The sequence below is a fragment of the Pseudophryne corroboree genome, chromosome 7 (genome assembly GCF_028390025.1).
Source record: "Pseudophryne corroboree isolate aPseCor3 chromosome 7, aPseCor3.hap2, whole genome shotgun sequence".
NCBI lineage: Eukaryota > Metazoa > Chordata > Amphibia > Anura > Myobatrachidae > Pseudophryne > Pseudophryne corroboree.
The window spans coordinates 127,851,186-127,865,891 of record NC_086450.1 but is presented as its reverse complement, the minus strand read 5'-3'; the positions used below and the strand labels follow the sequence as shown (position 1 = coordinate 127,865,891).

General features: G+C 43.6%; 1 protein-coding gene across 2 annotated transcripts in view; it reads right to left on the bottom strand.

Annotated features, from left to right (window-relative positions):
- KCNH7 (potassium voltage-gated channel subfamily H member 7) overlaps window positions 1–14,706 on the bottom strand; it is a 930,127-nt gene that overhangs the window by 221,783 nt on the left and 693,638 nt on the right. The window lies entirely within an intron of this gene.

Sequence of the window (14,706 nt, the reverse complement as noted above, 5' to 3'; positions counted from 1 at the left end):
GCTTCATTGCAATGGCTGTGAATACTTATGTACATGTGATTTCTTAGCTTTTTATTTTTAATAAACTTTAAAAAATCTCAAAATAAGTTTTTTTCACGTTGTCATTATGAGGTATTGTGTGTAGAATTTGGAGGGAAAAAAAAGAATTTATTCCATTTTGGAATAAGGCTGTAACATAACAAAATGTGGAAAAAGTGAGGCGCTGTGAATACTTTCCAGATGCAATATATATTACTTCAGTGCAAAGCCTATGTTTCTATTTATTCAACAGCACTCATAGTGGTAAATTTACTAATCACACTTTTCAAACCTGCGGCCTCTTTGCTGGCTTTGAAAAGTGCAGCTTAGTAAATTTACTTCACAGTCTTTAAATATGGAATTTCAGAAATAATAAGTGAAATTTCCCACCTATTACAATCGACAGTAATTTTGGTACTATAGTAACATACTACAGTACTGACTTCCATGCTGTACATACCTATTGGGACATACTGTATTCACTGAACATAATACCATAATTTGTTATATAAAATACTCAGTTTAAATAATTATTAACTGGCAAAGTCTAGAGAGTGAAAGTGAATGTAAGAACTAGAGATTGTTTTAGTTTTGCCTCTAAATCATCGTTGTATTTTGGTAAAAGCACCCTCAAGTGTTTTGATTTTGGATCTCGAACTGGACTTCATAAAAAACTGATAAAAACAGCTAAAATTATGATAATTTGACCTGTTTTTGTTCCTGCAGTATTATTGATATCAACAATACTCATTCATTTCAAGTCACCAGAAATCACAGCACAGGAATGTACTGCAATCCAAAACACACAAAACTTGGTAACTAGATCCAAGGACTCGGTACCCCAAAGTGACTGATCCAGGACTGTTCAACTCGGAACCCCAAAGTTTGGGTGTGTTTTGGTTTTCAGTAAAACGGAAACACTCATCTCTAATAAGAACTACACATAATATACTGATTATAAAATCCTAGAGAAAATCAGAGAAAGTTGGTTACTATTTAGCTGATCATTGGTGATCCCACGCTAGGGCCAAACGCAGGATCTGCATATATACACACTATATGTGTATATATATATACATATATATATATATATATATATATATTTAAAAAATGAAGTGCAATAGAGCGCCTAATGGTGTTTTTAAAAATTCTGAAATTGTAAGATTTCTATGTAACCAATTCACCATGTGAAAAGTGCAAAGTGCAAATTAAAAAGGATCGACTTAGCTTCCTTGGGAGACAGCTTCAGTCTGATGACACTTTTAGGACATGAAAAACAGAAATAGAAACCAACATAGTGTGTACTGTTTAACTAATAGACAATGCTCCACACTTTAGGGACCTTGCTAGTCCCAATATAAATATATGAGCTGGATAATAAATGCTGGTTCCAATATAAAAGGGCTAAATAAAATTATTAAACATAAACAAATTTTAATATAACAGATCCTGAAGCCAAAGTAGGTAGCACACGTACAAGATAAAAACAAATAAACAGCTTATCTGTCCACAATCGGAATCACAAGGTGAGCAGCAGCCCTATCCTGTTAGTATATGTTAAAATGTCCTGAAGCAAATGCAGGTAGCATACGTACAAGATAAATAAATTAAAACGGCTTATCTGTCCATTCAAAAGAAGTCATGGGTGAGTCATAAGTCCCAGTCCCGACGCGTTTCGTCCTGTAGCATAGGACTTCATCAAGGGGATGCATGGTGGGAGCACAGCAGAGTGTTTATGAAGTTGATAATTAGTCACATGACTAACAGGAAGTAAACATCACTTCCTGTATGGACTGGAGAGTATTTCCTAATATGTTTTATAACTTCAAATATCTCTAATAAAATGCATTAACATAGGTGTGAGCAGATGGAAAACAACATACATTATAAAACAAGTATTAAAACGAAGGTTTCTAAAGTGACAAACGGCTCAAGAGCGGCCGTGAACCGCATCTTTGAGCCGCATGATGTCACTTCCGCCCGGCACTGTGGAGAGCGGTCGTGCGCCGTGTGACACTCGGCGTAAGCCGCAAACGTAACTTCCGCCGGAGACTGGGAGGAACAGTTTATAGTGGTCAGCGGTGACACGCAGTGTAAAGCCCGCTACATCACTTCCGCTGTAGAATGTCTCTTTTCAGTCCGTCTCAAACAGGGTGGAGATATAGTTTATAGTTAATTTAAATGTCCTGGAACGCACGGCCATCTTCAAATGCCCTGGTCCAAAGGTATCTTGCTGGTAGTGGCGCCGTGGAACGCACGGCCATTTTAACGGAAGCTTGACATAAAATCATATTACACAGATGGGATAAGCGGATCTTTTATATCTAGAACAATTTAATAAAAAGTATATGGTAAAAAACCAGTGAGTGATAAATAAATTATTGTTTGCAAAATAGCATTGCGTTAATAAAATAATACATATTTATTACTACAGTTAATAATCTCTAGTGGGTGGGGAATAAATAGATGATGGTAGTGGGTGAAGTGTAGTGAAACTAATATGGGGAATGTGACTTAAAAATAGATACATTATAGGAAGGGTGCAATCTCAAACCCTTCATTAAATCCAAGGGGAGCAAGTGTCTTTAATTCAAATATCCAAAACATTTCCCGTTTGGATAATTTATTTATGATATCTCCACCTCTTTCTCCAAGACTGACAATTTCAATACCTTTAAAAGTCATATCTTCAGGATTTGAGTGGTGGACTTCATGAAAATTTCTATATATTGCATGTGTGATAACTTTATTCTTAATATTCCAATTTTCACGATTTGGTCAAGAAGGACCTGTGTGATCAAGATTTACCACCCATTAAATCAAACAACCTAAAGAATAAGGAGAAACAAGCATTAAAAGACCTTCAGAATAATCATGAAATTGTCATCAAACAAGCTGATAAGGGGGGAGGAACAGTGATTATGAATAGACCGGACTACGTGAAAGAGGCAATACGTCTTCTTAGTGATACTAATTCCTATAGGAAATTACAACATGATCCCACCACACAATATATAGATGAGTTAAGAATCATGTTGGTACACTATCTACGTTGTAATGTACTAGATAAAGAGGAATACCAATTTCTGATGACATCTTCTTCGGTCATTCCAATATTTTATTTCCTACCCAAAATACACAAGAACCTCCAGAACCCTCCCGGAAGACCGATTATTGCAGGAATCGACTCACTCACATCACACCTGTCCGAATATATAGATGTCTTTTTGAGCAGATATGTCACCAAACTTCCATCCTATCTTAAGGATACTAAAAGTGTGTTGGACGCCCTTAAAGATGGCGTATGGAAGGAAACTTATTGGTGGGTGACAATCGATGTCGAAAGTCTATATACCTGTATTGTTCATGACATCGGAGTCTCAGCTTGTAAGAAGTTTCTTGATAGAGATACGGAGATGACACAGGCCCATAAAGAAGCCATTTGCAACTTTATAAGGTTCATCTTAAGCCATAACTACTTCAAGTTTCAAGAATCCTTTTTTCTGCAGACATGTGGGACAGCTATGGGGACAATTTTTGCCCCCAGCTTTGCAAATTTACTGATGGGGAGCTGGGAAGAAGAACACATCTACTACAACAACCCATTCCTTAACCAATTGATATTGGCCCTCATTTGTTCGCTCGTTATTTTCCTTCGCATCGGTGCAATTTTCCGCTAACTGCGCATGCGCAATGTTCGCACTGCGGCTGCATCAAGTAAATTTGCTAACAAGTTTGGTATTTTACTCACGGCATTACGAGGTTTTTTCTTCGTTCTGGTGATCGGAGTGTGATTGACAGGAAGTGGGTGTTTCTGGGCAGAAACTGAACGTTTTATGGGTGTGTGTGAAAAAACGCTGCCGTTTCTGGGAAAAACGCGGGAGTGGCTGGAGAAACAGGGGAGTGTCTGGGCGAATGCTGGGTGTGTTTGTGACGTCAAACCAGGAACGAAACTGACTGAACTGATCGCAGTGGCAGAGTAAGTGTCGAGCTACTCAGAAACTGCTAAGAAATTTCTATTCGCAATTTTGAGAATCTTTCGTTCACAATTCTGCTAAGCTAAGATTCACTCCCAGTAGGCGGCAACTTAGCGTGTGCAATGCTGCTAAAAGCAGCTTGCGAGCGAACAACTCGGAATGAGGGCCATTATACAAAAGATATATAGACGATATCATCATCATTTGGGACGGCACTGAATCATCTTTTTTGGAATTTTTCATGAATATGTCTATCAACCAATTCAACTTGAAATTTACCTGGAAACATGACCAAACCCAAATAGAGTTCCTTGACCTGACACTTTCTTCGAAGGAATCAAAAATCACCACCTGTAATCATATCAAAAAGGTTGACACCAACAGCTATTTACACTTCAAAAGCTGCCATCAGCGGACCTGGAAAACCAATATTCCATACTCTCAATTTCATCGGGTACAAAGAAATTGCAGTCAAAAAGAGGATCAAGACACACAACTGAAAATGTATGCTGAACGCTTCAAAGAAAGGGAATATCCAAAGGATGTCATTGAAAAAGCTCTTGTGAAAACCAGGACCACACACATACCATCACAAAAGACAGAAGTAGAAGGGACAGAGAGAAGGATTACTGCCCTATTCATTACAACTTACAGCTGTCACGAAAAACTCATCCGTCAATCCCTGAATAAACATTGGAACATTTTAATGATGGACCCAGTTCTAAAAGAGGTCTTGCCTCCAAAACCCCAAGTTGTCTATAGAAAAACAAGCAATCTTAAGGAGATTTTGGCACCCAGTCTTTTGAAGTCCACTACATTCAACTAAAGCAAGCCATGTCAAGGCTGTTACAAGTGCGGAAGCTGCAACATTTGCAAGCTGGTCCACCGCAATCGGAAGAAGTTTTCTAACAGTGACAACTCTCGGGAATATACCATCAAGCATTTCATAAACTGCAATTCTGTAATGGTGATTCATCTTTTGGAATGTCCGTGTGGACTTAAGTACGTCGGCAAGACGAAGAGAGTTCTTAAGCTGCGTATTCAGGAACATGCTAGGAATATTAAGAATAAAGTTATCACACATGCAATATATAGACATTTTCATGAAGTCCACCACGCAAATCCTGAAGATATGACTTTTAAAGGTATTGAAATTGTCAGTCTTGGAGAAAGAGGTGGAGATATCCTAAATAAATTATCCAAACGGGAAATGTTTTGGATATTTGAATTAAAGACACTTGCTCCCCTTGGATTTAATGAAGGGTTTGAGATTGCACCCTTCCTATAATGTATCTATTTTTTAAGTCACATTCCCTATATAAGTTTCACTGCACTTCACCCACTACCATCATCTATTTATTCCCCACCCACTAGAGATCATTAACTGTAGTAATAAATATGTATTATTTTATTAACACAATGCTATTTTGCAAACAATAATTTATTTATCACTCACTGTTTTTTTACCATATACTTTTTATTAAATTGTTCTAGATATAAAAGATCCGCTTATCCCATCTGTGTAATATGAAGCTTTACACTGCGTGACACCGCTGACCACTATAAACTGTTCCTCCCAGTCTCCGGCGGAAGTGACGTTTGCGGCTTACGCCGCGTGTCACACGGCGCACGACCGCTCTCCACAGTGCCGGGCAGAAGTGATGTCATGCGGCTCAAAGATGCGGTTCACGACCGCTCTTGAGCCGTTTGTCACTTTAGAAACCTTCGTTTTAATACTTGTTTTGTAATGTATGTTGTTTTCCATCTGCTCACACCTATGTTAATGCATTTTATTAGAGATATTTGAAGTTATAAAACATATTAGGAAATACTCTCCAGTCCATACAGGAAGTGATGTTTACTTCCTGTTAGTCATGTGACTAATTATCAACTTCATAAAGACTCTGCTGTGCTCCCACCATGCATCCCCTTGATGAAGTCCTATGCTACAGGACGAAACGCGTCGGGACTGGGACTTATGACTCACCCATGACTTCTTTTGAATGGACAGATAAGCCGTTTTAATTTATTTATCTTGTACGTATGCTACCTGCATTTGCTTCAGGACATTTTAACATATACTAACAGGATAGGGCTGCTGCTCACCTTGTGATTCCGACTGTGGACAGATAAGCTGTTTATTTGTTTTTATCTTGTACGTGTGCTACCTACATTGGCTTCAGGATCTGTTATATTAAAATTTGTTTATGTTTAATAATTTTATTTAGCCCTTGTATATTGGAACCAGCATTTATTATCCAGCTCATATATTTATATTGGGACTAGCAAGGTCCCTAAAGTGTGGAGCATTATCTATTAGTTAAACAGTACACACTATGTTGGTTTCTATTTCTGTTTTTCATGTCCTAAAAGTGTCATCAGACTGAAGCTGTCTCCCAAGGAAGCTAAGTCGATCCTTTTTAATTTGCACTTTGCACTTTTCACATGGTGAATTGGTTACATAGAAATCTTACAATTTCAGAATTTTTAAAAACACCATTAGGCGCTCTATTGCACTTCATTTTTTAAACATTTTATTCATATACTGGGCACGAGCTGCCACCCATTGATCTATGGGGGGTGTCAAAATATTGTTTATCTAATCACATCCATTATATTCCATTTTGTGTGTCTAAATTCAGGATTAGCCTAGGCGCTATTCTCCGCTTTTTTCAATATCTATATCTATATATATATATATCTATATATATATATATATATATATATATATATATAGTCATGTAGAAGTGGCACTCTGGGAACTTGCAGCAATGCCGGGGTGCCTTCCTTAATGAAGTTATATACCATACCAATATCCTTATTGCAAAGGAGAGGCGGCACTCATCCGGTCTTTGGTTGAAGTAAAAAGGTGCTGTTTATTCACGACGTTTCAAAGCATACAAGCTTTTTCATCAGGTGCATGCACAAGTCACAAGGGGGCGGGCTTCCAATGCCGACTGTGGAATACTACTCTGAGGGACAAGTAACATTTGGTGCATCCAAGGGGGTAGGGGGTTTCTGAGTACTCAGAACCCCCCCCTGTGTGCGCTAGTGCAAGCCTGTATAAATATGTAGCACTGTATTATTGATGAATATAATGTAATTGTAATGTTTAGGGGTAAATTAACTCACAAATCTTGAAGTATCTATTTATTAGAAGATTAAGCTGTGATATACTGTACAAGTCCTTATCTGGAAGTTTATTCATGGATGATGGCCTCATGGATAGTTAGTTTGTTTAAAGTTTTTTGTCTGGTCACTGAATTAAAATGCTATATGCTGCAAAATCCTATTATAAGTATAAACTTTGCTTGCCCTGGCTTCTAATCACTGTGTCTATTTATTAATGGGAGATAACCCCAGTGAAAAAGGGTGTTCTTGTGTAGTTAGGGCTTCTCCCAATAAATCAAAGGATTACTGCGAGTACTCCCAGCCTAAGAAACATCTGCTGGTTTTCTCTGGTGAAACCTTCCCATGTAGAAGCCTGTTTAAGAAGGATCATGCAATCTTCTCATCACTGTTACCATCTCAGCATAGCAATTTCAGGGGCAGCCCTTTAAGAATATGCTTTATTTAGTTCTTTTTTATTTCATATTCATGATTTATTTTTTTTAAAGCATTTTTATATAACTGATTTTTTTTTTCATGACTTTTTTCTTTTTTTGATCTACTGTGGAACTGGAAGCCAAAGTCCATGTTTGAAGCAGACATATGCATCAAGAATGGACAATGAAGAAGTAACTTCAGCCTTAACACTGCCATCCAATAGTGCTGGAGAGCTATCACTCAGCTGCTCTGGTAACATTTTATAAGTAGCATAACCACCTATGTTGGCATCCCGGTGCCGGCATCTCACTGCAGACATCGTGAGTGTAGACATCCCATACAATCCCCAAAGACAGCTATACGCCTAATTATTTATCGCCACGAATGATGCAAAAAACATATGGGGGCTAATGCTTAGTTGAGTTGATATTACGTTTTTGTTCAATATGCACCAAAAGACTAAGGGATCTATTTACTATAAGCCTTGGACAGAGATAAAGTGGACGTAGATAAAGTACCAGTCAACTGGTAAGTTTTTATGGTGCATTACATGTTATTTCATTGTGGACACTGGGCTGCCTGCAACTTGAAGGCCACATATGACAAGAAATTACACACTTACTCTAATGATTTTAAGATCAAACATCAGAAAAACAGATTATAAAACGTTTTGTTGTACTGTCATTTTCATGTGTTTAGCTAAAGATTACTAATAAAAATACTTAACGTCAGCCAAAGCACACTAACAGCAGACACTGAGATAAGAAGACTGCTTTCACACAGGGATCAGCAGGCTGTGTTCTCTGCCGCAAGGTGACCAACAAGGGTGCTGCTGAGCATTGACAACAGTCATAACGACTACAGCAAATCACTGTCCTTGCCCATAAATTCCCTGGTGGTCCCCTGGCAGGCCGAGTTGAGCTGCAGTACAAAGAATACGGAATGGGGGGGGGGGGGGGGGATATTGCAATCTTCTGCAGCATGCGGCAGGTTAGGTAACTATGGTTAATATACTGTAGATCAGGCGGGTGGTCTTCAGTTTGCTGGCTGTTGGGATCCCAGCTAACAGCATTCCAAGGAAAAAAATATGCATGTATCATTGGTTATAAAGCATCAGTATAATTATTGCTACTAAGAGCTACTATGAGCATTACAAACTATTTCTAAACATTTTTTATTTTCACCTGTCAGATTTGCCATTCTTAACTATATTATTCCCAGCCACTACCCAAACTGCAATAAGCATAGAGTATCGGTTCCCAAACTGGGTGCCATGGCATCCTGGTATTCTGTGGAACACTTGCAGGGGTGCCATGGTTGGTGTTCCAGGACCAAATCAAATTATTTATGGTTACTGCAGTAGGCAAAACGAGAGCTGGTGACTTCCAATCATAAATATGTTGACACAAAGGGACAACCCTGTCCACCAGGGAAAAGCGCAGGATTTCTGGAGGGGGATTTCCAAATGTTTGATTTTAGACTGATTGTTGCTTGCCCATGAAGGATGCATAATTAGCATGTAACAAGCGAAAGCTTGTCCTAAACAAATCCAGTTTATGGAATACAGTACGTCAAATCACATTAAACCACTTACCAGATTCTCTCTCTGGTGTGATGATTGAGCACTCAGATCCACAGAAACACACACACAGCAGGCTTGGTGGGAAAATCTGCTGGTACTGGCAATATGCAGCAGTTCCATTTCATCATTTATACTGCATGTAGTGGCTGCTAGTCAAGACGCTGGGGAGAGGTGTTTCTGGGCAACTGGTGGACCCCCTCCCCGCAAGTTTGCGTATTTGCTGTTTACCACCACTGACCATAAGGGTTACAGGTAAGCACAAATTACTTAATTTTATATTTTCCTGGATTTTTCAATAAGAAAATGTTGGTCTAGGAGTGCTGTGAAAAAAATTATTGATACTTTAGGGCGCCGTGATTCAAGCAAGATTGGGAACCAATTGTATAAAGGTTAAACAAAATGTGCAATGACCACAATGCACAGAACATCTATTATTGGTACTGTGAAACAGCATATGTCTAGTAGAGATTCTGGATTAATTACTTGCTGAGTAGCAATCACTGTATTTTTAGACAGAGGGCCTTATTCTGAGTCCCGACTTTATGCTACTACAAAACCCTTTCATGGTGTACATCCATGCATCAGAATGTGCAAGGACTGAGATGCCCACTTCCAGCGTCTTTAGATGCCACTATCGGTCGCCCCGTGGAAATTTGCAACAGCCCTATGGCATATCTCCCAACATTTGGGCACTAGAAACCAGGACCTCTGCTCAGCTAAGCCACACATGCCCCCGAAAAGGGGACGTGGCCTCAGCTGGATGGGGCGTGGTCCTAGATGAGAGGGCATGGCCTAGCTGCATGTCCCCCACACTTGTCATTTGGGTGGCGTGCCCAGCACTTTTCAAGCACCTGGGCAATCCCCTGGCTCACATCTCTGTACTGTTTAGATGCCATCTATTAAGGGATCACCTGTTGCCTTGTGGTGCAAACAGCTCACCCCCGGGAACCCGACAGCTGTAATATGGACACCAGAATCTCAACAGCCATCAGAACACCAACAATGGCATCCCAAAAGGATAAGGATCCCAACAACGGAATCCCGATAGCCAGGATCCCAAAGGTAAGTGTTAACGGCTGGATAGGTTTAGGCTGCGGGAGGGGGGGGATAGGTTTAGGCACACTCCAGGAGGGGGGCTTAGGTTTATGCACCACCAGGGGGTGTTAGGGTTAGGCACTAAGGTGGGGGGGGGGGGGTAGGTTTAGGCTGTGGGAAGGGGGCTGGGTTAGGTTTAGGCACCATCGGGGGGAGGTAAGGGTTAGGCATCAATAGGGGAGGTTAGGTTTAGGCTGAGGACATGGAGGATTAGGGATAGGGGGTAGGGGAGGGAGGTTAGGGTACTTACCTTACCCATGAATGGGATGCCGGAGTCGGGATACTGACCGCTGGCATTTCATACCGAATCCATTACTTACCGAGCCATACCCTTAAACCTACCATAAGACGCAACATCTCCATGAGTCTGATTAGCTACCCCCTGTTGCCTACAGTCACTGAACATGAATGCCCCATACATTTATAATACACTTCGACAACCGTGCATCTAAATATGTACTGTGACTCTGTACAAACAAAATTGCATGTGCTATGTGACTCAGACACATGTACAAACAATAAACATTGCTCCACTGCATCCAACATCGCTGCTATGTCTGACGGAGAATGAGTAAAATAAAGAATTAGCATCTATCATCTAGGTTTGCTGGGGACACTGGTAATATTGTATGGCAGTGGTTCCTAAACGGTGTGTCTAGGCATCCTGGGGTGCAGTGAGGCTCTTTATGAGTGCCTTGGTTTGGAGGTCCAGGACCCACATTTTTTATGGTCAAATTGATAGACAAAACCATTGCTAGTGGCTGCCAAATTTACTTAAATTTTTTTTTTTTTAAATGTATCAATAAAAAAACTTTTATCCTAGGGGTGCCATGGAAAAAAATGCTGATACTCTAGGGCACCGCAAGAAAGTTTGGGAACTAGAGGCGTAACTAAGGGAGGCCGAGTAGGGCACGTGCCCATGGCGCCTTGGCAGGCCCAGCAGAGGGGGGCACCGCCGGCGACCAGGGCATCATGCCCACTCGCCCCCGCTGCTCTGGCTCTGCCCCCGGGCTGTCCCCCATCCCGCTGCTATGTGAGGGGAGGAAAGTGCAGCGCCTCTCCTGCCCCTCAATGTGTTCAGGGTCTGGTCTGGCGGCGGCGGGGTGAGTCTCCTTGGTTTGGTTTGTTAGCCAACCAGATCTCGCGGACCGGCTCCTGATTGGCTGACGGTCCGCAAGCTCTGATTGGCTAACGAACCGGCGGCAAGATACCCACGGCCGGCAGCCGGAGACCAGACTTCATGGTTCATTGAGGGGCAGGAGAGGCGCTGCGCTATCTTCTCCTCACATAGCAGATAGCAGCGGGCAGTACCAGCGGTGAGCAGGGGAGAGCGGGAAAGGGGGGGGGCAATGTGTATATCTGTGGGCAATGTATATCTGGCACTGTGTGGCAATGTGTATCTGGCACTGTGGGGCTATGTGTATCTGGCACTGTGGGGCTATGTGTATCTGGCACTGTGGGGCTATGTGTATCTCTGTGGGGCAATGTGTATCTGGCAATGTGTATCTGGCACTGTGGGGCAATGTGTATCTGGCACTGTGGGGCTACGTGTATCTCTGTGGGGTAATATGTATCTGGCAATGTGGGGTAATATGTATCTGGCACTATGGGGGCATATATGTATCTGGCACTGTGGGGTAATATGTATCTGGCACTGTGGGGTAATATGTATCTGGCACTGTGGGGGCATATATGTATCTGGCACTGTGAGGGCATATATGTATCTGGCATTGTGGGGTAATATGTATCTGGCACTGTGGGGCAATGTGTATCTGGCACTGGGGTAAGGTGTATCTGGTACTGTGTAAAAAGGAGACTCTGCCTGCGCACTGTGTAAAAAGGGGACTCTGCCTGCGTACTGTGTAAAAAGGGGACTCTGCCTGCGTACTGCGTAAATAGGGGATTCTGCCTGCGTACTGTGTAAAAAGGGGACTCTGCCTGCGTACTGTGTAAAAAGGGGACTCTGCCTGCGTACTGCGTAAATAGGGGACTCTGCCTGCGTACTGTGTAAAAAGGGGACTCTGCCTGCGTACTGTGTAAATAGGGGACTCTGCCTGTGTACTGTGTAAATAGGGAACCCTACTGTCGTAATGTGCAAAAATTGAAGGAAAGTGTGCTGAGTGACGATACAAGGGGTAGGTGATAGTGTGATGAGAGACGACACAAGGGGGAGGTCATAGTGTGCTGAGAGATGACACAGGGGGTAGGTAATAGTGTGCTGAGGGACGGCACAAGGGGGAGGTCATAGTGTGCTGAGAGATGACACAGGGGGTAGGTCATAGTGTGCTGAGAGACGGCACAAGGGGGAGGTGATAGTGTGCTGAGAGACGACACAAGGGGGAGGTGATAGTGTGCTGAGAGACGACACAAGGGGGAGGTGATAGTGAGCTGAGAGACGACGCAGGGGGAGGTGATAGTGTGCTGAGAGGTGACGCAGGGGGTTGGTGATAGCCATGTTGGCACGCCCCATTTTCAGTGACCACGTCCCTTCTTGTATGTGACCACGCCCATTTTTTCAGCGCACGCACATACTTGATTTTGTGGGTATTTTTTCTTTTTGGTGGGGGAGGGCACCACTCTTCATCTTGCCCTGGGCTCCGAAAACCCTAGTTACGCCTCTGTTGGGAACCACTGCTATATGGAGTAAATAGTGACAAAATTATTCATAGCTAAGACCAGCGGTGTAAGTGTGCGGTGGGCCGCCGCTCCCCCTCCCTCTGCTGCCCACCGCCGCTCCCCGCTGCTCCCCACCGCTGATGTAAGGGGAGGAGAGCGCAGCCTGCACCTCTCCTGCCCCTCAGTGTCTTTGTTTAATTCAGCGCCGCCCGTGAGCCAATCAGAGCTCGCGGACCGGACCGCGAGCTTTGATTGGCTCACGGATCAGCGCTGAATTGAACTGAGCCACCCGCACCCACCGGACACTGAGGGGAAGGAGAGGCGCAGGCTGCGCTCTCCTCCCCTCACACACACAAGACAGCAGCAGCGGTGAGCAGCAAGGGAGGGGGGGAGCTTCATGTATACCTGGCACTGGGGGCATGTATACCTGGCACTGGGGGCACGTATAACTGGCACAGGGGGCATATCTGGCACGGGGGGATATCTGGCACTGGGGGCATATCTGGCAATGGGGGCATATATGGCAATGGGGGACATGTGTATTTGGCACTGGGGCATATGTGGCACTGCGGGAATATGTGTATCTGGCACTGGGGGGACATGTATACCTGGCACTGGGGGCATATCTGGCACTGGGGGATATATGACACTGGGGGCATCTGGCAATGGGGGGACATGTGTATCTGGCACTGGGGGATATCTGGCACTGGGGGCATATCTGGCACTGCGGGGACATGTGTATCTGGCACTGGGGGCATATCTGGCACTGCGGGGACATGTGTATCTGGCATTGGGGGCATATTTGGCACTGTGGGGACATGTGTATCTGGCACTGGGGGCATATCTGGCACTGTGGGCATATCTGGCACTGCAGGGACATGTGTATCTGGCACTGGGGGCATATCTGGCACTGCGGGGACATGTGTATCTGGCACTGTGGCCATATCTGGCACTGCGGGGACATGTGTATCTGGCACTGGGAGCATATCTGACACTGAGGGCATATCTGGCACTGGGTGGACATGTGTATCTGGCACTGGGAACATTTCTGTATGTGGCACTGGGGGCATATCTGGCACTGTGGGTGCATTTCTGTATCTGGCACTGGGGGCAATGTATATCTGACACAGTGGGGGCATTTGTGTATCTGGCACTGTGGGGCAATGTGTATCTGGCATTGTGAGGTAATGTATATCTGGCACTCTGGGGGCATTTGTGAATCTGGCACTGTGGGGCAATGTGTATCTGGCACTGTGAGGCAATGTATATCTGGCACTCTGGGGGCATTTGTGTATCTGGCACAGTGAGGCAATGTGTATCTGGCACTGTGGGGCAATGTACCGTATTTGCCGGCGTATAAGACGACTGGGCGTATAAGACGACCCCCCAACATTTCCACTCAAAACATAGAGTTTGTTATGTACTCGCCATATAAGACTACCCCTGCCGTCTCCCTGTCACTAGCAGCTGTCTGGTCCGCCCTTGAATCCATATTATGGATACCTGTAGTACCAGTATTAACCCACCACATAAAGTTGTAAGCCCCCCTCACCTGCAGCTTCCCTGCAGTGCTGCCGCTGTCCCCCCTGCCTAAGCCGCTGTCCCCCCCCCCTTCTTATGCATACCTTGATACTCCAAATCTCTTATACTGTAAGAGACATGTCAGTGCTGCCGCTGTCCGCTGTCCTCCCTGCCTAACCGCCTGTCACTGCTGAATGTCGGCTCCTGCTCAGTGACATGAGCCGGGTGCTGCACTGTAACAATACGTGCAGCACCTGACTCCTGTCCCTGTGTAGGAGCCGGACTTCATACAGCTTCACCCACCGGCAGCGCCGTACACTCACCGTACACTCACACAGGTGAGATAGAGGC